Below are 27251 nucleotides of genomic sequence, written 5' to 3' on the forward strand. Positions count from 1 at the left end.
ACTCCAGGGGGATTAACCATATTAATCTAATTATGAGAGTTTCACAGCACTCTTTGCAGAAAGACATTCACCAAACTTCAATTATTTTTAGAAGCTCTATCTTTGAATGTAATTTTAAATGTGATTAAGTTCCCTTTTGTGTTATCTAAACTGAATAAAGGCATTGGTTAAGTTTATTCACAGACAAAAGAATAACTTTATTAATTTTTGTTTCTTCATACAGCTTAAATCTAACAATGAAAAATTTATGCTTTTATTTATATCTAATGATATTTTTCATTATTCTGTAAACTAAATGCAGGTTGCATATTGGATTGCCTTGAACCCAATAAGGTACAAACTTAAAATGGTTTTATATTCTTCCCATTCACTGCTTTCCGACTTACTTTGTCAAATCTCCCTTTCCTGACCCCTTACAACATCTTGGGTGGATCCCACAGCTCTCTGGTGACTTCGAATATTTAAAAAATCCAGTTAAGTCTAGGCCAGTTTAATATTTTAGATCTTATACAGTATTCAATTTATATTTATATCCTTGCTTTCCAAACCTCTAGTCAGCTGCATCCTGAAGGATGTGGAGGTACCCAGGCCATTGCGTGTTATTTCACTCTTTCAAAGAGGTAGTGAAGCAGGATATTTCCCTAGCCCCTTCATGGGACTCATGAAGGGGGTGCCTTGTTTCCTCAGCCTGCAGTTCTCAACTCCTTGCAAGAGGGAGCATGCAAGCGAATGAGGTGGGAACTGGTGTGCCTGGCGCTGGAACTAGCCAGCCACTTCAGTGCTGGCAGGGGCAAATTCCACTTACTTGGACCCACTGCACTCCACCGCTCATGGGAGGGAGCATGCAGGTGAGCAGGTGCAGGAGTCGGGGCAAGCACTTTTGGGTGTCAGCGGGAGCAAACTCTGTGCAGGCCCCAACAGCAGCATCTGCGAGGGCACCTGTGACCCCTGAAGTCCCAGAGGGAATGTTACAGTGCTCTTTTAGCACTGCTGTCCATGGACGGCTTAAGTGTTAAAAGCTCAGTGGACTCTCTACCTTTTCGTGTGAGGCAGCTGCCTTCTGCCAGAGAGGGCAAAGGGTCAGCGTGACAGCCATTTGTATCTGCACTCGTGGTTCCTGAGTTCTTGTGTGGTGTCCAGGAGGAATGAGGTCACATGAACAAATTGAAGGATAGTAAGTGTGGGAAATTGTATTGCCGATGAACATGGCTCTCATTGGGAAGGGGAGCTGAAAAGGGGACAGAGCTGGAAGGTAATCTTCCCCTGAAGTCCAGGAGTCTCTGATCAGATTCTTCTCTGAAGTCACACAGTCAAGCTGTCCCTCTGGAATCAAACCGCTTCTCCCTGACTTCCAGCTGTAGTCTCTGACGTCCAGCTGCTTCTCCTCTCTCTGTCAGCTGGGTTTGAGGTTTTTTATAAGCCCAGGATGGAGGGCAGGCCAGGCAATGAGTGGTTTTGGAAAAGGCAACATTCAAGTGGGAAAACACAGATGTAAGTTCTCACTTGGGGTTGTGGTTTCAGGATTTTCAGCTGGAGGGTGGGGCTTTTGCCAGGGACCCACCCTTTCTGCCTAGAATTTCTCCGCTTCCTGCCTCTATCGTTGTGTCCACAGGAGCAGAAATATGACATTGAACATATGCAAATAGTGACCAAGACCAAAACCAGTAGTGTTCATCAAATTTCCATGTTCTTGCCAATGGAATGTAGGGGAGATGAGGTGTCCCTTCTGGTCTAGCAGTTAAAATCAAGTGTGATTTCTGCATGTTGACTCTCTCCTAAGGCTAGCTGGTTAAAAACAAAGAGCTCAACTCCAACATGGCAGTGTTAAACTGGATGCAGCCTGGCCCCTGGGTTGCCGCTGGAAGGGAAGTGGTGTAGGAGAGCTGCCAGGCCAGCCTGCAACAGACTGCAATGTAAAGGGAGATATGTCTCTGTTTCATTAAGCCATTGAGAGCTCAGCAGTTTTTTGTTATGATGGCATAATCTATCCTATTGTGATTAATACAAAAATAGATCCAAAAGTGAGGCACAGGAGGCAAAGAATGGGCTACACTGGAGATATCTGAACAGAGAAAGGAAGAAGAGAGAATGATTGTATGAGAGAATAACAAGTTGTGTGAGCTTGCTTATAAATAATTGAGAAGGAGCCAGTACAGAAAGAAAAAGGCAATGCAAGAAAGAGGGGAGATAATAAATAGATCTGTTCTCATGAAGAGAAATGAAAGACTGAGATTAAGGACTCGAATGAAGAGATACATCTTAGAAGGTGTCTTTGCTCAGAGATAAGAGCAAAGGAAAGTGAAATGGGAGAAGAAACCAAAAAACAGAAGGGGGAAATGATTGAAAGTTGCAGAAAATGTAGTAAGTAGCAAAATGGACCATTGTTAGCCACCTTCTGATAGAAATGTAATCAAAGGAATTTCCAAATGACTGAGCTTATATTAATCTTCTCTCACACACTTAAATTTATTCAGCTTTATCCCTACAGGCCACATGTAATACCTATTCTTAATTTATGCTAAGCCTGATATCTTCTAAATCTTACATACTTTTAATGCAGTACTGGACAGAGTTATTCATGCTCCATGCACACTAGCAATATCATAAATTCAGATTGGGAATTACTGAGGTATGAGAGAGCTTACCAACCTGAACTCAATAGAAGTCCAACAGCATTATGCATAGGTTTTACAGAAAGAGATTTGGTTTGAATTGAGCACCAAATAGAAGAAAAAGATATACAGCATTGAGAAAAAAGGCTGTAAAAACATAATTTACAGAAAAGTATGTTCTCTTTTATATTAAAGAGACAGGAAGAAAATAAGAAAAGGAGGGATAGAGGGAGGAAGGGAAAGTCACCAGTTTAAATTTTTTGTTAAGTTGTAAGATAAACTTTCCTTCTACGTCTGCTCCCTCCCACTAAATTCCCAGGCCCACAGTGACCAGGTTAGAGGACATGCAGCCATGCAAACTTATTGTTCCCAATAAATCCCTCAACAGATTTGGAAATATTCATTTATTTTATATGTGACAATATCACTCTTTAAAAACAGGTGATGGGTTTTGTGTCAGTTATCTTATCAACAGATCAGACTTTAGCATCTTCAGGGATCTTATTTCAAGAGTACAGAATAATTATCTATTGGTTTTCACACAGTTAATAATCAAGCCCCTCTCTCCTTCCTTTCCGATATCTCATATTTGCCCACTTCTTTCACTCACACAGTCTCACACCCCATTCAAGCCCCACATCATCTTTTACCCAGAATTCTTATCTCTTCAGAGTTCCCAGCCCCCCAGTCTATCCTAAACACCTCCTTAAAGCATTATCTTCATCATGTCATTCCCAGATTTAAAAATTTTTAATGCCTCCTCAATGTGTATAACAGGGGATATTTACCTGGTGTTCATGAAAAGGCTTCCAGAGGATTTCTGAATCCTATACAATTGAAATTTCAGTTGTACAATTGTACAACTGAAATTCTGTACAATCATTTGTGTGCTGTGAATTATTTTGCTGGCAAAAATATCTAGTTTCTTCAGATCCTTCTTGAGGTCCTACAAAAGGCTGACAATCATCCATCTTTGGGGCAAAATTTAAGCTCAATGACCAGCATTCAAGAGGTGAGATCAAGCTTGTATTTCACTCTTGTCCCCTAAGTCAAGTCCTTAGGTGGGTAAGTTCTCCTCATCCTATACATTTATTTATTCATTCAATAAACATTCATTGAACACTTCTATGTTCCAGACACGATTACAGGCACTCAGGACACATAGATGAAAGAATAGCCTCCTCCCTAAGGTATTTCCAAACTCTTATCAGAATTCCCCTCTCAAGCAGGTGGGAAACTAGGTCTATGGCTAGGCTTGATATTTCAGGAATTGGAGAAAGGTATCAGACTAGGATGAGAGAAAGGGTCCTGAGAGCTCAGGAACAAAATGTAACAAAAGTAACACCCACAGAGATCCTCTAACACATCAAGTCCAAAGGCGAGTGAAGAGCAGAGAAGTGAAAAATCAAGCAGAAACAGAATCCAAAGCTCAGCCAAACTAGAAAAAGCAAATGGATTCAAGAGGATAAAGAAGAGATGGGGCCTGTAGGAACTCTCTGCAGTAACCATACGTAGACCCAGATTCATTTCTACACAGTCTCCAGTGGTGTCAGTTCAGTGGGAGAGAGCTGCCAGGACTCCAGGAAACAGCAGAAGGACATGGGACACTAAAGTCTGCTGAGAGAGTCCTGGAAGGCTTTATAATGCTGGTCACATATAAGTTGACCCTTCAAAGAGAAATAGGATTTTGTCAGATGGACAGAAGGGAGGGCAGGACATTCCTTAAAGGGAACATTCAATGCAAAGGCCCAGTCTTGACATAGCATGTTTGGGAGAACAAAAGTGATTTAGTATAAATGGAGGCTTGGAGCAAATTATTTAGTGATGATGACTGATACTCTCCCTAAGTATACAGATACTTGACAGTCCAAAACAAAATTAGATATGTAACTCAGAATTTTAGAGCAGAAATAACTGGAGTTTGCCAGAGAAAGTCCCTCTAAGCAACTAAGTCTTGGGGAGGATATTTGTCTCACCCAAACTGACTAAGTGCAAAGTCAATGCTGGGTTTCTTGTGCACTAGTCTACTTTGTTTGAAGTTGTCTATGTGCCACACAGCCAGCTCTGAGACCAGATTCAAACCATTTGGCCTCATATTAGAAGTAGGGCATTCAGGAACACACATACACACACGACATCCAATGACTATAAAGTCAGAGGGTAGGTGGGAAAATGGTAATTTTTCACTTTAATAGTTTATAATACTGAACATCTTTGGATGTTCTAATGAGAAAAAAATGAGAGAAGACATAAAAAGAATGAGGTAATACTATTATCTCTGCCAATGACAGAATAGGGGCCTAGCATTGTATTTGTTGCATAGCCAGTGGTGTGCTGGCAAATGTTTAACAGCCAGTGTGCAGGGAAGGAAGGGAGTGGGGAGCTCATTTGTAGGGTTTTCCAATTTCTATAGTGTAAATATGCTTCTGTGGCTGATTTCAGGCTACCACTGTGGTATAATGGAGATGCTAACAATTGATTCTCAGAAGTTAGTACAAGCTGGTTCAAGTGCACCACTGCTAGTAGACCTCAACAAGCATCCAGTAGATCCATCAACAACCAACCAACCACCACCTACAGGGCCTTCAACTTCCTCTGGCTTCAGTCAATGGTTAAGTCACGGCTGCCCATTCCTGGCAGACAAAGTGAAACAGTTAATCTATCTAGCTAAGAAGTGCTGCACTTCACAGAATATAAAGAGGCTAAAACCTCCTTTCCTAGCACTACAGCCCTCCTCTTCCCTACCTTAGCTCACTAGCATGGACTTGATCTTGGTCTAAATGATGCTGTTGTTCATCACACTTCCAGGAACAAGTATGACAAAAGCATTGGCCAGAACCAATGAAAAGATTTCTTTTGGAGTACATAAATCATTTAGCCTTGCTTCTAAAATTATGTTGAAATGAGGCAGATGGAAGTTCAGCAGTAGTCATGGCAAAATCAATGTCAAGTGTGACATTCAGATATAATACTGAATGGGCTGGGCATGGTGGCTCACGCCTGTGTTCTCAGCACTTTGGAAGGCCAAGGCAGACAGATCACTTGAGGTGAGGAGTGTGAGACCAGCCTGGACAACATGTTGAAACCCCATCTCTACTAAAAATACAAAAATTAGCTGGGCATGGTGGCAGGTGCCTATAATCCCAGCTACTTGGGAGCCTAGGCAGGAGAATCACTTGAACCCGGGAGGCAGAGGTTGCAGTGAGCTGAGATCGCACCACTGCACTCTAGCCTGGACAACAGAGCGAGACTCCATCTCAAATAAATAATTTTTTAAAAAAGAAATAATACTGAATGATGAGAGGAGCCTATATGGAAGCCTGATGACATTCACAAGCAACCAATAGAAAGGCAGCAGCTCATTTGCCACTATTAACATCACTGATGGTGTTGCATCCTTAATATAGATGAATATGGATAAAAGTTCTGGAAAAAGTACTAGTTTGCTTGCCTTCCTAGGACCTGGGCCATTCATCCCCCAGCCATGCTAAAGTGGGTATTTGAATGGTCTTTTAAAGAAAGGCTTTCTAGGGCTAGAAAACTGTGCTGGTAGCTTCCTCTGTAGGCCTTAACCACTTAATCAGCCCATCTGGCACATCTATAACACTCACTGGGAGGTTTTCTAGCTCTCCTAGCTGCAACCTAGCATTCTGATCTGATGAATTGTCTTTTTGATTCAATCAGGCCACCCTGCCAGCTCTCTGCTGCCCCCTTCTGTCGCCAAGCAGTAACGACCACCGTTGGACCCATCTTGGACAGGAATCCAAGGTTACCAGGAATCTTGTACTCAAAACCAGTGACTTCTCTGTTCTTTCCCTTTTGGCCTCTGCATATTTCTCTGAACTGTTAACAACTCTTCCTGCTTTGTACTCTGGTTTGGCTTCAAAGACAACTGTCTCTCCTGGACTTTTTCACAACTTCTCAATTAACACTTGTGAGTCCTTTCCTGAAGTTCCTCTTCTTTATCTCATTAATAAACAACATATTCAAACAGACAATTCAAGGACATCTGCTTCTTTCCTTTTATACTCATTCCTAAGGGAAATTCTTCCCTTTACAGATTTTCAAACAACAGCCTCAATGGAATTCATAGATTTCCATTATGAGACCTAACATTTCATTTTCTCTACAGTCCTACATTTTTCACTATTTTTTTCCACAGTCCTTATTTATACAGATTTCTGGGTTGGAGTCAGTTTAGCCAGCTGGTCTGGCCCTGGCATTCTAGGGACTAGATTATGATATCTAGACCTCAAAAGGGCAAATTGTGTCTTTCTGAGAAAATTAGAATATTACTTCCCGTGTGGATGTCCAGGAAACTTCCACTGGAAATTTATCAAAACTGGGGAGATGACGATTAATCACATCCAAAGAACAGGCTAATATGTACACAAATGAGACAAAAGTGAAAATAGAAACATTGTCTTGGTATGGACAAAGGGTTTGTTCTGGCAGTCCCCAGGCTAGTTCGTGTAGCCACGAGTTGAGGTTTGCTAACAAAGCAAAGGGTTCTTACCTCCAGAATGCTACTGGACCCACAAACATCAGGGACAGATTTGATGACTTCTTTAAGTTCCCTTCTTTAGGTTCTCACCTAGCAGTCTGTAATTTTAGGATTGTGGAGAAAATTAGTAATAATTAAACATGGCAGCCCTTAATCAATGGCATTTAGACAAAAAGATGATGCATTAACCATGCTGTTTTCACTGTCCTCCCCATCTTCACCCCTATGCAGCCCTGTTAAGAATGAACACGTTAATAACTTACCAACAAGTACACATGCCAATCTATTTTCTAAAGTGATGGGAAGATTCATAGTTTTCCAGTGTCCATTCCAAACAGGATGATTTATTGAGGATAAATGTTTAAGCTTATCCTGTCTAAATTCATCCACAGTAATAAGATTTTGGTTCATATGAACATAAATGCTGCAGCTGAGTATCCAGAAGCTGCGTTTATTTAAATCCCTATACAAGATATTACTGAACATGTTGCCTACATGTCTGACATAACTTTTTTTTAAGTATGTTAACATTTACACAGAAGTGAGCTGAGTCCACAAATCAAATCAACTTATTTCTATTTTAAATAATTGTACTTTATTTCACCTTTAAACTTAGCTTGGGTACGTTCCACTTTTATTTTTTAAAATAGTATTTTTCTGTCACTGAATAAAACTAGGTGACCCAAAGTAACTTTTATGCTGCCAATTTGATCAAAGTAGATCACTCTGAAGTAAGCATGACATATTCTGAGTAATGCAATAGGCTTATTATAAAACAGTGTAAAAATGGCTTCATTACAATGTTGTCAGTAGATAAAGACATTACCAATATTTTACATATTCTAAGGAAGGAATGGGACAGACTATTTTTGGCTTTGAATGTGACAAACATAATTTCATCAGTCATACAAATAAAGCCGTGGTATGCAGATCTATCATTATATAAATGTGGAAAACTATATTCAATTAATTAAAGCTTAATTTAAAACAGTGAACATAACCCATATTTGATATACATACATATCAGAATTTAAAATTGAACATAGTTAATATTACCGGAAAAAAATAATTTATTCAGTTATCTTCTGTATACACTGCAAACAGAAATATTTTTGTAAAATCTCGCCTGCCTCAATTGTAAGTGGTTAGAAACTAGCAATAAATTAGTAAGTCTTGAATTCCTAGGTTTTAGATTTCAGGCAGCCAACTTGAAAAAAAATACAAGACTGATAAAGTTATAAAAACTTTATGTAAACACATAGTTCACTGCTTTGAATTAAAGAGTAAACATAAAGATTAGTCACTAATTTGTTGATGGTTCTTAACATTTCTTGGACATCTGCCAACGTTTGTACATTTAAAGCTAGGAAAGAAACCAGCATTTCTTCAATCTTGCCACTAGATGGCATAGACTTGGAGACTCAGCCTTGGCCTAAAAGTGGTTTAAGCAAAACACAAAACACAGAATCTTTGTATGCTGGACATAGAGAAGAAAACTTTATATTACCTTGGGTCAAAGAGGATCAGAGGAAGAAAAATAAATAATATTTCCCTATACCATATTTAGGTTTTCCATATGGAAATTTAGAATACTAGAATTTTATAATTTGTCATACATGGGAACACGGGAGAAAATTGGTGGTAAAAAACAAAATATTTTCCTTGAAATTTAACCATTTCTAGCAATGAAAAAATTACCACAGAATAGGGAAGGATTAAAACCAATGATTCCCCCTTCCCCCACTTTTGGAATGAACACAGATAAATATATGCATGCAACTATTAGGAGTATACACTTACAGATTAAAAAATTAGTTGAATTTAAATTGAAAACATCTGGTAACCTATTGAGCAATTTGAATGCCTTAAATTTAGCTTTTTATTTGTAAATACTCTTGCTAATTTTCATTCCAAATAACATTTTTAACAGCTTTGAGATAAAATTTATATGCCATATAATTCAATCAAAGTGCACAATTCACTGCTTGCTAGTATAGTCACAGGGGTGTACAACCATCACCATAATGTCAGGCCATTTTTGTCCCCCTTGAAAGAATCCCTGTGTCTACTGGCTGTCATATCTGTCCCCCTCCCTGTCTCACCCCATCAGCAACCTCTCATCTACTTGGTGTCTCTGTGGACTTGCCTATTCTGGATATTTCATAGAAATAGAATTATACAATATATGGTCTTTTGTGACTGATTTTGTTCATTTAGCATAATGTTTTCAATATTTGTCCATGTTTTAGTATGTAGCAGAACTTCATTCCTTCTTAGAGCTGAAAATATTCCATTGTATAGCTATCCCACATTTTCCTTATTCATTAATCAGTTGAACATTTGGATTGTTTCCACTTTTTGGCTATTATGAATACTACTACTATGAACATTGGTGTACAGGTATCTGTTTGAGTTTGTTTTCAAATTTTGGAGTACATACCTAGGAGTGGCATTACTGGGTTATTGGTAATGCTGTTTAACTTTCACAACAGCTCCACCTTTTACATTCCCACAAGCAATGCACAAATGTCTTGATTTAACTGTATTTCTCCTTGGCAACATTTACTATTTCTGGGTTTTTTGTGTTTGCTTGTTTGTTTTTATTGCCATCCTAGAGGGTGTGAAGTGGTATTTCATTGTGGCTTTGACTTGCACTTCCCTAATGCCTAATGATATAAGGCATATTTTCATGTGTTTACAGGTCATTTGTATATTTTCTTTAAAGAAGTATCTATTAAAATCCTTTGCCTATTTGTAACTGGGTTGTTCATCTTTTTACTATTGAGTTCTATGAGTTCTTTATGCATTCTGAATATAAATCTCTTATCTGACACATGATTTCCAAATATTATTCCTGTGCTGTGGATTGTCTTTTCACTTTCATAATGGCATCCTCTGTAGGACACTTTTTAAAAAATTGTACATAGTTCCATTTACCATTCTGGGGGTCACCTTTGCTGTTGGTGTCGTATCTAAGAAACTATTGTCTAACCCAAAGTCACAAAGATTTACTCCTATGTTTTCTTATAAGAGATTGATTGCTCTCACATGACATTTATGATCCATTTTAATTATGTATAAAACCTCGCATACAGTGTGAGGTAGAGCTCCAACTTCAATCTTTTGCATGTGCATATGGAGGTTTCCCAGCATCATTTGCTGAAAAGACTATTCTTGCCCAATTACTGAATTGTCTTGGTCCAAGTAACATTTTATATCTTAAATAATTTGCATTGTTTGAAAGTAAAATTAAGAAATATTATACCAGATGCTTTACTGAGGCTCAAACATTCAAAGGTTATTTATTTATACATTTCAAATAAGTTTGTGGTTTCAACACAACACTATGCCTAGCATCAGTAGATATGCAATAAAATGTTGATAAGTGAATAAACACACAAACCTGTTTGATTTTTGTTTTCAAAAATCAAGTTATGTATCTCCACTTTCATTTTGCTTCATATATTTTATTTACAAACTACAAAATTCTGAGGTTTCATAATACAGGACACTAGTCAATTTACTAAATGCTTGCTGATGTCTATTTGCTTCTTGATAAAAGTTGTTAATATAAGAAAACTTGTTTAGAAGACTACATATATTGAAAATGCATCTGGCTAAGTGGTCCAGTTTACCTGGAACCTTTTTATTTTTTAACATTTATCATCAGTGCTATCTCTCAAATTAACCGATCTGCTGGTAGCAACCACACATGGCATACAAAATGAGTCATGAACTTACTTAAGAAAAGTTAGTAATGACTTAAGAAAAGTACTATACAATATGAGGATCATAACAATTAGCACCCATTATTGAACACTGTACAGGTACTTTATGTCTGGTTAAGCTAATGGCCTGTTGTGGAACCTGTACTGAAACCCAGATCTGACTCCAAAAACAATGTTGCTGGCCTCTCCTTTTATTGTGTCATCTGAAGACAATATGGATTGTGTAAAATTCCCCTATGAAGACCTAACACAGGTGTCTCTAGATAAGTAGACAGGATTTGTATTTATAATGGTAGCACTGAGGAGGTCCAGGGGCATGTAATATCCCCCATTTCAAAATGTGTTCCTCACCCGATATGTTACTACAAATGTACATACAACTGTAAACAGTGTAACAGAATGTGAAGCATGACAGCATTCATCCGTTTGTCTTTTATTCATTCATTCAGCAAATATTTAGAGTACTGGTTATGAACTAGACATTATCCTAGGCATTGGAAATACATCAATAAACAAGACAATGTTCTTGCAATCGTGGACCCCCTTGAGAGTGAACAGACTCAGATAAGAAATACAGGTACCTAAAAATAAAATAAGATCATTTTTGGTGGTGAAAATGCTATGAAGAAAATTAAAAAGGATGATTAAATAAAGAGTTATGAGGGGGAGGGGCTATTTTGGCTCAGAAAGTCAGCAAAGGTCTCTATGTGAAAGTAATATTTGGACTCATACCAAAAACATGAGGAGTGAGCTATGTGAACACCTGGGAAAAGAGAGTTCTAGGTAGAGGGAACAGCAAGTGAAAACACATGGAGGTGAGAATGAGCCTACCTGTTGGAGGAAGAGATAGAGATAGCTGATGGAGCATAGTAGATAAGGGTGAGAGTGGTGGAGATGAAGTCTGGACAATAGGTTTCACATAAGCTCTTGTCCATCACAATAAGGAGTTTTGTTATTAATCTAATTACTTTGGGTAAACATTAGAGAATTTTAAGCAAAAAATAATATTGCCAGTGAATATGGTTAGAAGCAATTCAAGATATATTTTACAGGTAGAACCAGGAGAGCTTGTTCAAGTAGCAGATATACAGGTGAGAAAGAGAAAGATTCATGAAGCCAGGTACTTACACTGTAAAACATAATTCATACTTCTATTTTTACAAAATAGACATTGCAAATTTCCTAACATTATTGAAATTAAATTAAAAGGAAAACTCTGCTTCCTCTCTTCCTCTTCTTCTCCATCTCATCCCCACGGAGAATTTTATCATCATCACATCAGTTTCTGCATTCCAATAATTTTAGTCACACCATGCCTGTGCTGTGAATGATATATAGTTTATTGTACCAATGTGCTATGCACAGGAGGAAAGAGAGAGTTATTCTTGTTCCAAGAAAAAAAAAAAATCAACTATCTTGTCATATTCACCAAAGTGCTTTTCGCTTAAATAACTGACTGTGTCCCTAGTGGTAAACGTGTCCGGGATTACTTGCCCCATCCATAGCCCCTTCTCTGAAAACTACTGATAAGGTTTGGCTCTGTGTCCCGTTCCCACCCACAACTCACTCTGAATTGTAATAATCCCCACGTGTCATGAGAGAGACTCAGTGGGAGGTAATTGTATCTTGGGGGTGGGTTTTTACCATGCCTTTCTCATGATAGTGAATAAGTCTCACGAGATCTGATGGTTTTACAAAGGGGAGTTCCCCTACAGAAGCTCTCTTGCCTGCCAGCATGTAAGACATCCCTTAGCTCTTCCTTTGTCTTCCACCATGATTGACAGGCCTCCCCAGCCATGTGGAACTGTGAGTCCATTAAACCTCTTTCCTTTATAAATTACGTGGTCTCGGGAATGTCTTTATTAGCAGCATGAGAACAGACGAATACAACTACCTTTACCTGTAATCTCACCCAAGGAACCAGCCCAGACATCCATGTTTGCACCATGTAATTTCATTCCCTACCCCCAACACATACGTGATTGGACCAGGATTGCCGGCTAGTTTATTAGTAGATAAAAGGGTTGATAAAGCAAAGACAAAGAGAGCCCACTAGTGTTAGGTTATGGAACTGACAGGTCATGGAGAGAGAACTTGAAACCATATCAAGGTAAGGTAAACCAAGTACATGCTGCAGTTATTGGGAAAAGAAACTGTAGCAGGTCAGGAGATGGGAAAGACCAGACCAGTATAAAGGCAGATAGTGGAAGACCAAAACAGAAACAAGAGAGCATGCAGACTTCGAATTCAACAATCTAATGGTTTGGGTGGGTGTTTTGCAACCAGAAGTCCTGGCTGAAACAATCCCCTACTCCATTCAGCATATAATGCCATTTACAAATACCTGACTTTAACTCAACTTTTATTAGGAACAAATCTGAAGCCAGGCTATACTGGGCCATTGGTGGATATTGTTGACCAACTGACCATCTTCCATTCAATGAAACAAGATTCTGTCTCAGAGTATGAATCTTCCAGATAGCTTGAGACCATCAAGGTCATTAAACCCTCTGACTCATGGAAAGGGAAGGAGTTTAAAAATTATATCTCCTCTTTCCAAAAATCCCTGACACTTAAAAAAACTTTCCATGACCCTTAAAAAAACTTTCATGATTGGAACTACAAAAAAAGGCATTTTTTTCTAGCCAATATTGCTTGTACTATCACTAATTTTCTAGCTGAGATTAGAATATGTATAGTGATAAGTTGAAGTATATGAAAGTTACATTATCATATTGTGCTATATTGTAGAACCAAAACAAAAAGAAACTGTGAATGTCTGTCACTCAAAATGTGTGGGAACCTGATAAGAAAAAGGGAGTCTAGAATGTGACAAAATCCATGGATAAATATAACTAAGTGTAGCAAAACTCAAACAATAGATATTCTGGGCACTAAAAGATCTAAAATAGAAACAAGGACAAAATGATACATTTTTAACTTTATATTCACACACATACTGTATTCCTATGTATGTATACCCTATACATATGTGTATACTAATACATAAAAGGCCGGGGGAAGACTGATAATAACTGTCATTACCTCTGGAAAAGCTACATGAGTGGTCAAGGGGGACTTGGGCTTCATCTATAATGTCTGACCTTTTCTTACATGAAATACTTATATCATTAAACATACTTTTTAATTATTTATAAAAGTATTGAACAAACACTTAAGAATGAAAAAAGAAAAAGGTGCATAAGAAACTGTGCTAATGTGAAAATAGTTGCAAAACATAGGGATATGATGTTAGCCAGTTTGCCAACCTGTGAACGTATGGAAGTCATGGCTAAAAGTTTACAAATTCATGCTACTAAATTCTGACACAAAACTTTAACAAGTCTTTACCATCAGCTGTTTTATTGAAATGAGAAGGAATAAGATTTATCTACACACTGCCCAATGGCATAATTAGAGAATTATAGATTCTCTTAGAGTTCAGTTCTCAACAAAAGATGAACAGTCCTGGGCTCTTTCTCACCCAACCTTGATAAAATTTGAAAAGCTGTCCCTGTCAGGAAAGCTGGTAAGAGATTAGCTGAAGCAGTAGTGCTGATAAGGAGCTTCCAACCCTTAAAGTCTGAGGTGCCTCTATTGCAAAAAAATTAGATGTGGACAAATAGGAAACAACAAATGACAGGCGACCTGTTCTAAGAATTGCTGTTAAGGCACAACCTAAGATTGATGTATCAAATAGTTGTCCATCTCGTCATTTCTTAATCACCCCATTCAAACCATCTTGTTATTCAACACATAACTGAAATTTCTAACATCAAACCAAAAACCACCCCAACCATTTATCAGAATACTAATCACACTTTTGAAACATTACTTTCAGAAAAGAAAAATTAAAGAAAAAGAATGAGAAATTCACTTGCTTGTGTGCTAGATATGTTAAACCTTTACAAAATCATGACCTAACCTAAAATGTTCTAGAAGCACAATGTAAAATCATATTTATTTCCATGTGCCTTACAGACATCCTCCTTACCTCACTGAAGGTATTCTGAAGGAAAATTTGAGAGGTCATTTTTGTACTAAAATGAAAGGTCCCTCTTTAAAAATGTATATTAAATGTTAGGAAAATCTTCAAAATGTCTAGGAGAAAGACTAGAAGGGAGATTTCCTTTGGAATATTTTTCTTCTGTTTTTGAAAGGAAAAAACACAAATAAATGAGTGAAGACATCAATTTAAAAGCACTGTTTTCCCCGTTTTTCTGTGCACATTACTGAATTCTGTAAATAGGGTGTATGAACTTCCAATTGATTTTCCACAAATAACTACAGATTTGCACACATGTATTCATTCTTTTACAGTGCCCTGTGAGTCCAATACATTCATTTTCACAGTAGCTAGAGACAGTCTAAGAGAGATGCTGCAGGCCCCAGAGCAAGTGGGGCTAATTGGACTATGTGAGAATTGAACCCATGACCTTGGCCTCCACTAGGCTATAATCAAAAGAGTTAATAACCAACCAATAACTGCTCAGATAACAGCAATTTTCAAGCATAAAAATAAGAACAGTACTTCAGAAAATAAAATTTTAAGTATGCTGTTGAAAACCTGGATAGCAAATAGTGGAGCAAAAAATAAATACCTGCTTTCTAGTCAAGTTCAAAATACTTTTCTTGTTGTTGTTAAACCTCAGATAACTTTTGGTGAAATAATTTTGAATGTATATTTTATTTCTTTTTTTGTTTGTTTGTTTGTTTTGAGACAGAGTTTCCCTCGGTTGCCCAGGCTGGAGTGCAGTGGCGCGATCTCGGCTTATCACAACCTCCACCTCCAATGCTCAAGCAACTCTCCTACCTCAACCTCCTGAGTAGCTGGGATTACAGGCATGCACCACTATACCCAGCTAATTTGTGTATTTTTGGTAGAGACAAGGTTTCATCATTGTCAACCTTGTTCAAGACTAGTCTTGAACTCCTGGCCTCAAGTCATTCTCCCACCTCAGCCTCCCAAAGTGCTGGGATTACAGGCATGAGCCATCACACCCGGCCTCAAATGTATGTTTTAAAACTAAAGTTTTTCTTATGTATAGTTTTTGTTGTTGTTGTTTTGTTTTGTTTTTTTGAGACGGAGTCTCGCTCTGTCACCCAGGCTGAAGTGCAGTGGCACATTCTTGGCTCACTGCAAGCTCCGCCTCCCGGGTTCATGCCATTCTCCTGCCTCAGCCTCCCGAGCAGCTGGGACTACAGGCGCCCACCACCACGCCCGGCTAATTTTTTTTGTATTTTAGTAGAGACACGGTTTCACCATGTTAGCCAGGATGGTCTCGATCTCCTGACCTCATGATCTGCCCGTCTCGGCCTCCCAAAGTGCTGGGATTACAGGTGTGAGCCAGTTAAACAAGTCTTTATTCATTCAAAAAGTATATAAGACTGTTAAGAGTTCATCGCTATGGGAACAATAATAAGCTATTGATCAGAAAGGACTGAGTAATAAGCTAAAGTAGAAACAAGTTAGTAACTAATTAACTAGTAAGTTAGTAACTAATTAACGAGTAAGTTAGTTACTAGCTTCTGTATGTGTATCTGCTACAGAAAAAATAAAAGCAACCGCAATGCTGAACACAAGCTACCAGCAACATTCGGCTCCATAAACAGCTCTCTATAGGTCCCAGATGAAGAGAGGGGTTAGACAAACCAAAAGTGAGCAACTGTAATGGTTAATTTTATGAGCTGACTTGGCTAGGCCAAAGTACCCAGTACTTAGTCAAACATCAATCTAGAGTCTCCTGTGAAGGTATTTTACGGATGTTATTGTTAGGTAAATAGTAGATTTAGAATAAAACAGATCATCCCTCATAATGTGTGTGGGCCTACTCCACTTAGGTGAAGGCCTTAAAAGAACACAGACTGAGTGTCTATGGAGGAAGGGATTTTGCCTGTAGCCTACTTTCAGTCTCAAACTGCAGCATGAACTCTTCCCTGGGACTGCAGGAGGGCAGATGTGGACTATACTTCAGGCAAGAAATGATAGTGACCCTAGTCATTAGGTGGTAGACATGCAATTCCATCAATACATAGGTGGGAGAATCCCAAATTGGAGCTGTATCTCTTTGGAAATACTGGGTCCTGAAGGCTGCAGCTGATTATACCATAGAGCAATGACCAAGCCTTATGCAGGGATCCAGCTAAGTATTCTTACAAGTTCCTGAGGTGGGCAGGCAGGAAAATCAACCAGTTACTTCGCAATTACAGTGACTACATTTATAATTAGGGTCATGTCCACATAACAATGTTACAGTCAATGGCCAACTGTATATATGACTGTAGCCCCATGAGATTATAATGAACCTGAAAAACTATCACTCAGTGATGTCACAGTGAAACTGCCTTTGCAAGATTATAACTGAAGAGATTACGACGGTGAAAGAGATCAGACCTAACCGACTCTATCTTGCTTCTAAATCTTTAAGTTGTCCTTGTTCATTCCTGAGTAAGGAACTTTGGGAAGGAATTCAGTTCATGGTTTGACTCTGAAACAAAATTGATAACAGCCCTTTCCTGAAAAGACCCCCTTCTTGCCTGGGGTCCAGTCTGCCTTTACAGGACTACCAAGTTAGCTACAAGATTGCAAATTGCAGTTTGGGGGTCATGCAGCCTCTGGCTCCAAGAGTCTGAACCTCCCCAGGGGGGTCACACAGCCTCTGGCTCCAAGAGTCTGAACCTCCCCAAATTGCTCCTGGGGATAACATCATTATTGTGAAACCTAAGATCAGAGCTTGAGATATGTTGCAGACCCTGCACTCGATGGATCAGCTGACACCACCCAGACCAGTAATCTGGGCCAACCAGTTCTGCCATCTCACCCAGGAACAGCAGACATTTAAAAAACCTAACTTCAACCCCCTATGATTCTATTTCCAACCTGACCAATCAGCACTCCCCACTTCCCAAGGCCCTACCCGTCAAATTAGCTTTAAAAACTCTGATCCCTGAATGTTTGAGACTGATTTGAGTAATAAAAAAACTCCAGGCCCCTGCACAGCAGCTCTGCGTGAATTACTCTTTCTTCATTGCAAATCCCTTGTCTCAATAAATCAGTTGTGTCTAGGCAGTAGGCAAGGCGAACCCACTGGATGGTTACAATAGCCATTGTGAAACTGTAGCACATAACACATTACTTACAAGTTTGTGATGATGCTGGTATAAACAAATCTTGTGCTGCCAGTCTTACACAAGCATAACATTACAGCTGGTCGCAGTGGCTCACATCTGTAATCCCAGCATTTTGGGAGGCTGAGGCGGGAGGATCGCCTTAAGTTAGAAGTTGGAGAACAGCCTGGCCAACATGGTGAAACCCAGTCTCTACTAAAAAAAGAAAAAAATACAAAAAAATTCGCCAGACGTGGTGGTGCGCACTGTTGTCCTAGCTACTCAGGAGGCTGAGGCAAGAGATTCGCTTGAACCCGGGGGGCGGAGGTTGACAGTGAGCCGAAATCGCGCCACCGCACTCCAGCCTGGGTGATGGAGCCAGACGCCATTTCTTAAAAAAAAAAAAAGCATAACACATACAATTATGTGCAATATAATTGTGTTACTAGTTTATGTATTTCCTACACTGTGCTTTTTATTGTTATTTTAGAGTGTACTCCTTTACTTATATATATATATTTTTTAAAGTTTATGTACCACCAGGGATGAGGTTAAAACAAAATGTTAACTATAAAACAACATTAGACAGGTCCTTCAGGAGGTATCCCAGAAAGAGACATTGTTACCACAGGAGATGACAGCTCCATGCATGCTATTGCCCCTGAAGACCTTATGGGACAGGATGTGGAGGTGAAAGACAGTGATATTGATGGTCCTAAACCCTGTGTAGGCCTCAGCTAATGTGTGTCCGTGTCTTCATTTTTAATTTTAAAAAAGTGTAAAAAGAAAAAAATCAAAAGATGTTAAAATAGAAAAAAGCTTATAGGATAAGGATATAAAAAAGAAAATGTTTTTGTACAGCTATACAATGTGTTTGTGTTTAAGCTAAGGATTATTACAAAAGAGTCAAAAAGTTTAAAAATTAAAAGTTTATAAAGCAATAAAATTACAGTAAGCTAAGGTTAACTTATTATTGAAGAAATAAAAAATTTTAAATAAATTTGTGTAGCCTAAGTGTACAGTGTTTATGAAGTCCACAGTAGTGAACAGTAATGTCCTAGATCTTCACATTCATTCACCATTCACCCACTCAATCCCCCACAGCAACTGCCAGTCCTGCATGCTCCATTCATGGTAAGTGCCCTATATAGGTGTACTTTTTAAAATATTTTTTCTCTTTTTCAGAGTCTCATTCTGTCACCCAGGTTGGAGTAGTGTGCAGTGGTGCGATCTTGGCTCACTGCAACCTCCACCTCTTTGACTCAAGTGATTCTCCTGCCTCAGTCTCCCAAGTAGCTGAGATTACAGGCACCTGCCAAAACACCTGGCTAAGTTTTGTATTTTTAGGGGAGATTGGGTTTCACTACATTGGCCAGGCTGGTCTCAAACTCCTGACCTCAAGTGATCCTCCTGCCTCGGCCTCCCAAAGTGCTGGGGTTACATGTGTGAGCCACCATGCCTGGCCCATTTTTATCTTTTATACCTTATTTGTATTGTACTTTTTCTATGTTTACATATGTTTAGATACACAATTACTTACCATTGTGTTACAATTGCTTACAGTATTCAGTAGAGTAACATACTGTACAGGTTTGTAGCCTAGAAGCGATAGACTATACCTATAGCCTAGACATACAGTAGGCTATACCATCTGGGTTTGTGTAAGTACATTCTATGATGTTCACACAAGGAAGTCACCTAACAAATGCATTTCTCAGAATGTATTCCTGTCGTTAAGTGACACATGACTGTACAGCTAAATAAACCTGGGGAGTTCTGGTTTCATGATTATAAGGAGAGAATGGGGGACCTGAGGGGCACAGTTTGCTCTGCATTCTAGAAAAAGGGAGCAATGACTTTTCTAGTATATCTCTAGAATTATCCCCAATAGACAAAATCCTGGCTATGTTTTTGCAGTCTGCCTCCTTGACATAAACCTTCTTACAACACAGATGAATGATGAGGCTTTCTTGGCTTGGTGGGCCATGAGGATCACCCAACTTAGTCCTCTTAGGCTGATTCTATGCCCAATTAATAACTTAAGTGTAATGTCACTTCCCATGGAGATTTTCCTATAAGAAGCAAGTTCCCATAGTAGCAACCATAAACATTTTTTCTTCTTTTGTAAAATTCTGGGGTATGGGCATGGTGGCTCATACCTGTAATCCTACCACTTTAGGGGCTGAGCTAGGAGGATCACTTGAGCTCAAAATTTGAGACCAGCTTGGGCAGTATAGGAACATTTTGTCTCTACAAAAAATTTAAAGATTAGCCAGGCATAGTGACACAGCCTGTAGTCCCATCTACTCAGGAGGCTGAAGCAGGGGGATTGCTTGAGCTGAGGAAGTTGAGGCTGCAGTGAGCTATGTTCACACCACTGCACCCCAGCCTGGCTGACAGAGCAAGACCTCATCTCAAAAAAATTTTTAGAATTTCATTGTGCATATTTAAGGTATACAGCATGTTATGAGATACATATGTACAGTAAAATGGTTACTATAGTGAAACAAATTAACATATCCATCATCTCACATAGTTACCCACGTTTCTCTCCTGTGGCAAAAGCAGTTATAATCTGCTCATTTAGCAAAAATATTGAATACAATGCACCATTATTTAATGTAGTCCTTATGCTATATATTAGACCTTTGGACTTGTTCAGCCTACATATCTGCTACTATCTATTAAGAACTTTAAATCTGCATCTCCCAATTTTCTCCCCTCCACCTGAGCCTAGTAGCCACTGTTTTAGTTTCATTCTCCATACATTTGACCTTTTTTTTTTAAGATTCTACATATAAGTGAAATCATGCAATATTTTTCTTTTGTTTTGTCTGGCTTGTTCCACTTACCAGGTCCATCCACGTTGTGGGAAATGGCAGGATCTCCTCCTTTTCTAACGCTTAATAATATTCTATTGTATATACATATACTACAGTTTCTTTATCCATTCATCTGATGACAGACACCTAGCTTGCTTTCATATCCTGGCTATTGTGAATAATGCTGCAACGAACATGGGAGTGTAGATATCTTTAAGAGGTAGTGATTTCATTTCTGTTGTATATATACCCCAAAAGAGGGATTGCTGGGCCATACGGTAATTCCATTTTTTATTTATTTAGGAATATCCATATTGTTTTCCATAATGGTTGTACCAATTTACATTCCAATCAACAGTGTGCAAAAGTTCCCTTTTCTTCACATCCTTGCCAACACTTGTTATCTCTTGGCTTTTTGTTAATAGCTATCCTACCAGGTGTGAGATGAATCTCATAGTGATTCTGATTTGCATTTCCTTGATGATTAGTGATGTTGAATACCTTTTCATAGACCTCGTGGCCATTTTTATGTCTTCTTTGGAGAAATGTCTATTCAGGCACTTTGCCCATTTTTAAATCAGGTTATATGTTTTCTTGCTTTTGAGTTGCATAAGTTCTTTTTTTTTTTTTTTTTTTTTTTTTTTTTTTTTTTTTGAGACGGAGTCCCGCTCTGTCGCCCGGACTGGAGTGCAGTGGCCGGATCTCAGCTCACTGCAAGCTCCGCCTCCCGGTTTTTTTTTACGCCATTCTCCTGCCTCAGCCTCCCGAGTAGCTGGGACTACAGGCGCCCGCCACCTCGCCCGGCTAGTGTTTTTTTTGTATTTTTAGTAGAGACGGGGTTTCACCGTGTTAGCCAGGATGGTCTCGATCTCCTGACCTCGTGATCCGCCCGTCTCGGCCTCCCAAAGTGCTGGGATTACAGGCTTGAGCCACTGCGCCCGGCCTGAGTTGCTTAAGTTCTTTATAAATTTTGGATATTAACCCTGTACCAAATATATGGCTTGCAAATATTTTTTCCCAATCTATAGATTGCCTTTTCATTTTGCTGACTGTTTCCTTTGCTGTGCAGCTTTTTAATTTAATGTAGTCTGATGTATTTATTTTTCTTTTATAGCCTGAGCTTTTGGTGTGATATCCAAGAAATCAATGCCAAGTTCAATGTCAAGGAGATTTTTCCCTATGTTTTCTTCTAGGAGTTTTATGGTTTTAGGTCTTACATTTAGGTTGTTATTTCATTTTGAGTTAAAATTATAAACTTTGGCCAGGCACGGTGGCTCATGCCTGTAATCCCAGCACTTTGGGAGGCCGAGGCGGGCGGATCACGAGGTCAGGAGATCGAGACCATCCTGGCTAACACGGGGAAACCCCGTCTCTACTAAAATACAAAAAAATTAGCCGGGCGTGGCGGCGGGCGCCTGTAGTCCCAGCTACTTGGGAGGCTGAGGCAGGAGAATGGCGGGAACCCAGGAGGCGGAGCTTGCAGTGAGCCGAGATTGCGCCACTGCACTCCAGCCTGGGCGACTGAGCAAGACTCTCTCTCCAAAAAAAAAAAAAAAAAATTATAAACTTTAAAATTTGCTTGACACTTTGGGAGGCCAAGACAAAAGGATCACTTGAGCCCAAGAGTTCAAGACCAGCCTGGACAACATGGTGAAACCTTGTCTCTACTAAAAATAAATAATAATTTTTTAAAAAACTAGTCAGGTGTCGTGGTGAATGCCTATAGTCCCAGCTACTTGGGAGGCTGAAGTGGGAGGGAGGTCACTGCTGCAGTGAGCTATGATCATGTGACCACACTCCAGCCTGGGCAAAAGAGCAAGTCCCTCTCTCAAAAAAAAAAAAATTGCTAGAGTTATACATTCCATTGTAAATTAATAAGTTGGTTCAAAGTTCATTTACAGTGATACTATGTGTGTAATATACAAATTAATTCTCTTGAATCTGAATGCTCAGAAAACTTCAGGTTTCCTGTGTCTTGCTAATTGACAAGAGAATAGATGTTTATTAGGAAGAATTCAGGGGAAAAACTGAAGGAATGGGATGTACGAAGTCACAGAGCCAGGAAAGAGAGTGTCAAGTCCACACAATCATTTAACACAAATGAAGCAGAGACTGAGCATTTGAGCATTGTCTGGAAAGGCCAGTTCAAGTCAGATCATCCCATGAATGCCTTCAGGAGACATTTAGATTTTCCCCCAAGGCCAAGGAGATTGCAGTCTATTTGTAAGAAGAAGAGTAAAATAATCAGATTTATTTTAGAAAAATATCTCTGGTGATGATGTGGAAGATGGATTAGAGTGGAAAGCAACTAGATGAACTGGGATGAGTTAGGAGGAGTCTCAGTGGGAAACTACATACACCTGGAAAAAGGCAAGGGGAATAGATACAGAGTACGGAGAGTCAAGAGGATAACACAAAACAAACCATATATGGGTGTTTAATGGAGAAGCATGGATAGATTTAGCTTAGTCAAATAATTGGACAGCAATATCCTTAACTGAGATAGGAAACGGAGAAGGAAAAGTAGGTTTTGTTGTTTTTTGTGTGGGTGGAGGCTATATTAAATTTGGTTTTGAACATCTTGATTTTGAAATGATTATGAGTCATCCAAGTAGAGACGTTCAGAAGGCAATAGAAACTACAAGTCTATACTTCAGGAGAGCCATATGGGCATAAGCTGTAATTTTGGGATTTGCTGTAAATGATAGGCAAAGTTATAGAAGTTGATGACTTAGAATTTGGCAGTGGTGTTGGGGATTCAGGGAATGAGGTAAGATAAGAAGAGTAAGAATAAAATTCTGGGCTGGGCACTGGTGGCTCACGCCTGAAATCCCAGCATTTTGCAAGGCCGAGGTGAGCAGATCACTTGTGGTCAGAAGTTTGAGACCAGCCTGGCCAACATGGTGAAATACCACCTCTACCAAAAAATACAAAACTTAGCTAGGTGTGGTGGTGTGTGCCTGTAATCCCAGCTACTCGGGAGGCTGAGGCAGGAGAATCACTTGAACCCGGGAGGCAGAGGTTGCAGTGAGCCAAGATCACACCACTGCACTCCAGGTTGGGTGACAGAGCGAGATCCGGTCTCAGAAAAAAAAAAAAAAGAATAAAATTCCGAGGACCCGCATATATAAGGTGTTAACAGAATAAGAAGAGTCATTCAAAGATTTTAAAAAGTAATCAGAAGTGTGGGAGAAGAGACAAGTAGGTGCAATGTTATAAAAGCTCATGGAAGCAAATGTTTTAGGATAAAGAGAGAAGTCAATATTCCCAAATGCTCCATAGGGTACTAAGAGAATGAGGACTGAAAAGAGGCCACTCCATTTATAAGTTAAGTCATTCATGACCTTTTCCAGAACCATTTCATTAAAGTGGTGAGACAGAAGTAAGATTGTGAAGACAGTAAGTGAGAACAACTCTTTCAAGAAGTCTGGCAGTTAGGAAGAGAAAGAAAATGGCAATATGTGAAGGAGGCAGGATAGAGGGAAGAGACCCAGATTGAAGACCTTGAGTCTTTACCTTCTCCCTATTCTCGCCATCCAACAGCGAGTGTCCTATTGATACTTCATTCAAATTATTTTCAAAACTCACTCTTCCTCCCTTTTCTTCAGTTGCTCAAGTGCTGTCAAGACTTCTTTGTTTGTCTCAGACCTGTTTCCATCTTCCCAACCACCCTCCCTGCTTCTTTTTGCTCTTCTCTCCAAGCCATCCTCCATCCTGCTGCCAGACTAATTTTCTAGTATACCAGTTACCTCAGGACATTAAGTCACTTAGAAAATATCTGGAGTTCCTCATTTACTCTAATTCCCTCTTCAACCTGACATCTGACCAAGCCAAGATTGATTCTCCCTAGACATCCCATAACCATCTCCTTCCATGCTTTAGCCAAGATGGACTTCTCACTATCCAACCCATTGTACATGCTCTCCCTTCTGACTGATAAAACATCTGACTTTTCTCAGGTAATTAACCTCACCTGGCCTTCAAGATTCAACTCCCAAGCTTTCTATAGAAGAGGAGGAGGAGGAGGAATTAAGAATAATTATTAAACAATTTTATCTATCTTACCTTGCTGGTCGGCTAGAAAGAAGGGAGAAGGGAAACAAGAAGGGGAAACTGTTAAGAAAATAAATAATAAGGTCTATATTAATGTAGAAATTAATAAACATATAATATTGAATCTAGTATCACTCTTGACGAATCATTCACATACTTTTGATAGTGAAGTTCTCTGTTTACTTCAGATACTAACATCTAGTTTATACAGGATAACGACTACTATATTAAGGTTTCTAACCTACTATTCAATATGAAAACGATGCTAATTGGTGGGTTTTGGACTCAGCTTTGCAATTGGAGCACTATTGAAAAATACCTGGGGAGCTTTTTGAAATCACACACACTCCAGGAGATTCTGTTTTCATCTCTTTCAATGGCTATGCCCTCTAGCTAAGAATCCCTGCTGCCCTGTGAGTCTTCTCACTAGGAGGAGTGGACCACTTTCCTCAGATACAGGTTTGAGAGCCACTGCAGGGTATGTTGGGTGGTAAAAAGCAGAACAGTTACAAATTTGAGGTTGGTTATTCCTATGAAAAAGAAAACACAAAACATTATAGTAATTAATTGAGTGACTCCAGTTCCTCAGAATATAAAGAATAGACCCAGGAAAGTACTAAATGTTACACAAGGAGACTTTTTTCCTCCCTAAATAGTCACAAAAGAATTTTTTAAAGATGTAAGAAATGTAATATCAAAGTAAAAATAAATCAGCCAACCAGACTGTCTCCAATCTGTTGGGTGATATATTTAGCATATTTTGTAACTAAATGAGCTGACTTTTAAAGTTGTTTTGAGAATACAACTACTTAATTTACCTAATAAGACTGTATGGCACTCTACATATTATCCATTGTTAGTTGTACTCATACTGCTATGTCTTGTAGAGAGACTATGCTGCTTTTTCCTGCTACATTGTGTTAATAGTTTTAATGACGTGGACATAATTTCATAGGGGCAGTATTTTTTTTTACTCAGTTCATGAATATCAAACAATCCCAAGCTATTTTGATAACTAGCATTCTCGACCTGTGCTATTGCTGTTTGCTCATAACAATGATAACCAGTGTTTATTTAGCATCATGAAGTTTAATGACTTTGCATTTCCTTCTATTAACAAAACTCACAGAACTCTGAAATAAGTAGGCCTGTAGCTCTGATGAAAGACCCTAAAGTTCCAGAACTTCAAATTTTATCTTAGAATTTTAAAATCAGTGGGGCTTGGGCCACTACCTACTCCATGGGTTCTCACTTATGGTGAGCATCAGAATCTCTTGGAGAGCTTGTTAAACACACAAATTCCCAGGCTGGGAGATTTTAACGAGGCTCAGAAACTCGCATTTAAAACAAGAACTCAAGACAGTCCTTGAACTTCGGTTTGAATATTACTGACTAACACCCTCACTTATACATGATGAAACTGAGCCCCAGACAGAGTAAGTGACTTACTCAAGGTCACTTAGCTAGATAATGACAATCAAGTGTAGAACTGATGCAGCCTAATCCTTAGTTCTGTGTTCTTCCCACGCTTATACCCATACTGTTTAGACTGCCCTTCTGGGTTCCTACAACATGGGAGATCACCTGCTTATTACTCCCGGTGACAAGAAGTTCACAGACAGTATTCTACAGATGCCACAGACAGAAGGAAGTAAGCACCATGGGAATAATAGAAGAAAGGCTATTAAAGCTGTTACCTTCATCTTTCCGAATTTTACTTTTTTATCTGCATGCAAGCACCAATGGATCATTACAGCAAAATACCAAGAGCTTGTGAGATGGAAAAAGATTACCATACGATGGCAAGTTTACTCACTCCCTTAACATAACTAAAATAGTAAAAAAAAGAAAAAAACAATTGTATTCCTGATAATGAAATATCAGAAAGGCTACATTCTGAATTTACTTTTTCTTTCTGAATTTCAGTTTCTTGTCTATAAAAAGGTATGCTAAAACTACATACTAGGCAGAATGATCTTGAGTACAGCAATAGCACATGAACAGTGCTTCATACAATCCTAGAACATGGTATATACGCAATACATTCTATAATTTTTGAAAGTATTATCATATGGTGGAAGTGCCAAGCTAATTACAATGGGCCAGGCTAATTACAATTACATACATACCAAAGTAGAATTATTGATACCTCCCATCCCTAGAGTGCTGCAGAAATTATAAAACATGGCAGCTAGATGATGTAGGAAACATTTACAAGTTTAAGGAGAACACCTATGTAGGGTAACATGGATGAATCTAATGGAATATTGAGCAAAAGAAGCAAGACACAGTAACATAAATACTATGATTCCATTTATAAAAGTTAAAGACAGGCAAAACTAAACTATATTGCTTGGGAATGCATAGTTAGGCAGCAAAACTATAAAGTAAAGCCAGAAATTCAGGAATTCTCTCTTTCTTCTCT

The 27251-nt window shown here is 38.9% G+C and overlaps 1 long non-coding RNA gene across 1 annotated transcript; it reads right to left on the bottom strand.

Annotated features, from left to right (window-relative positions):
- Positions 1-287: 287 nt before the first annotated feature.
- On the bottom strand, positions 288-18116 carry LOC115896889. Its single transcript, XR_004056800.1, has 3 exons — positions 17985-18116; positions 7129-7214; positions 288-1906 (listed from the first exon to the last, which is right to left on the bottom strand). It is a non-coding gene; the product is annotated as an uncharacterized LOC115896889 (long non-coding RNA).
- Positions 18117-27251: the final 9135 nt, after the last annotated feature.

The sequence above is a fragment of the Rhinopithecus roxellana genome, chromosome 4 (genome assembly GCF_007565055.1).
Source record: "Rhinopithecus roxellana isolate Shanxi Qingling chromosome 4, ASM756505v1, whole genome shotgun sequence".
In the NCBI taxonomy this organism is placed as follows: Eukaryota; Metazoa; Chordata; class Mammalia; order Primates; family Cercopithecidae; genus Rhinopithecus; species Rhinopithecus roxellana.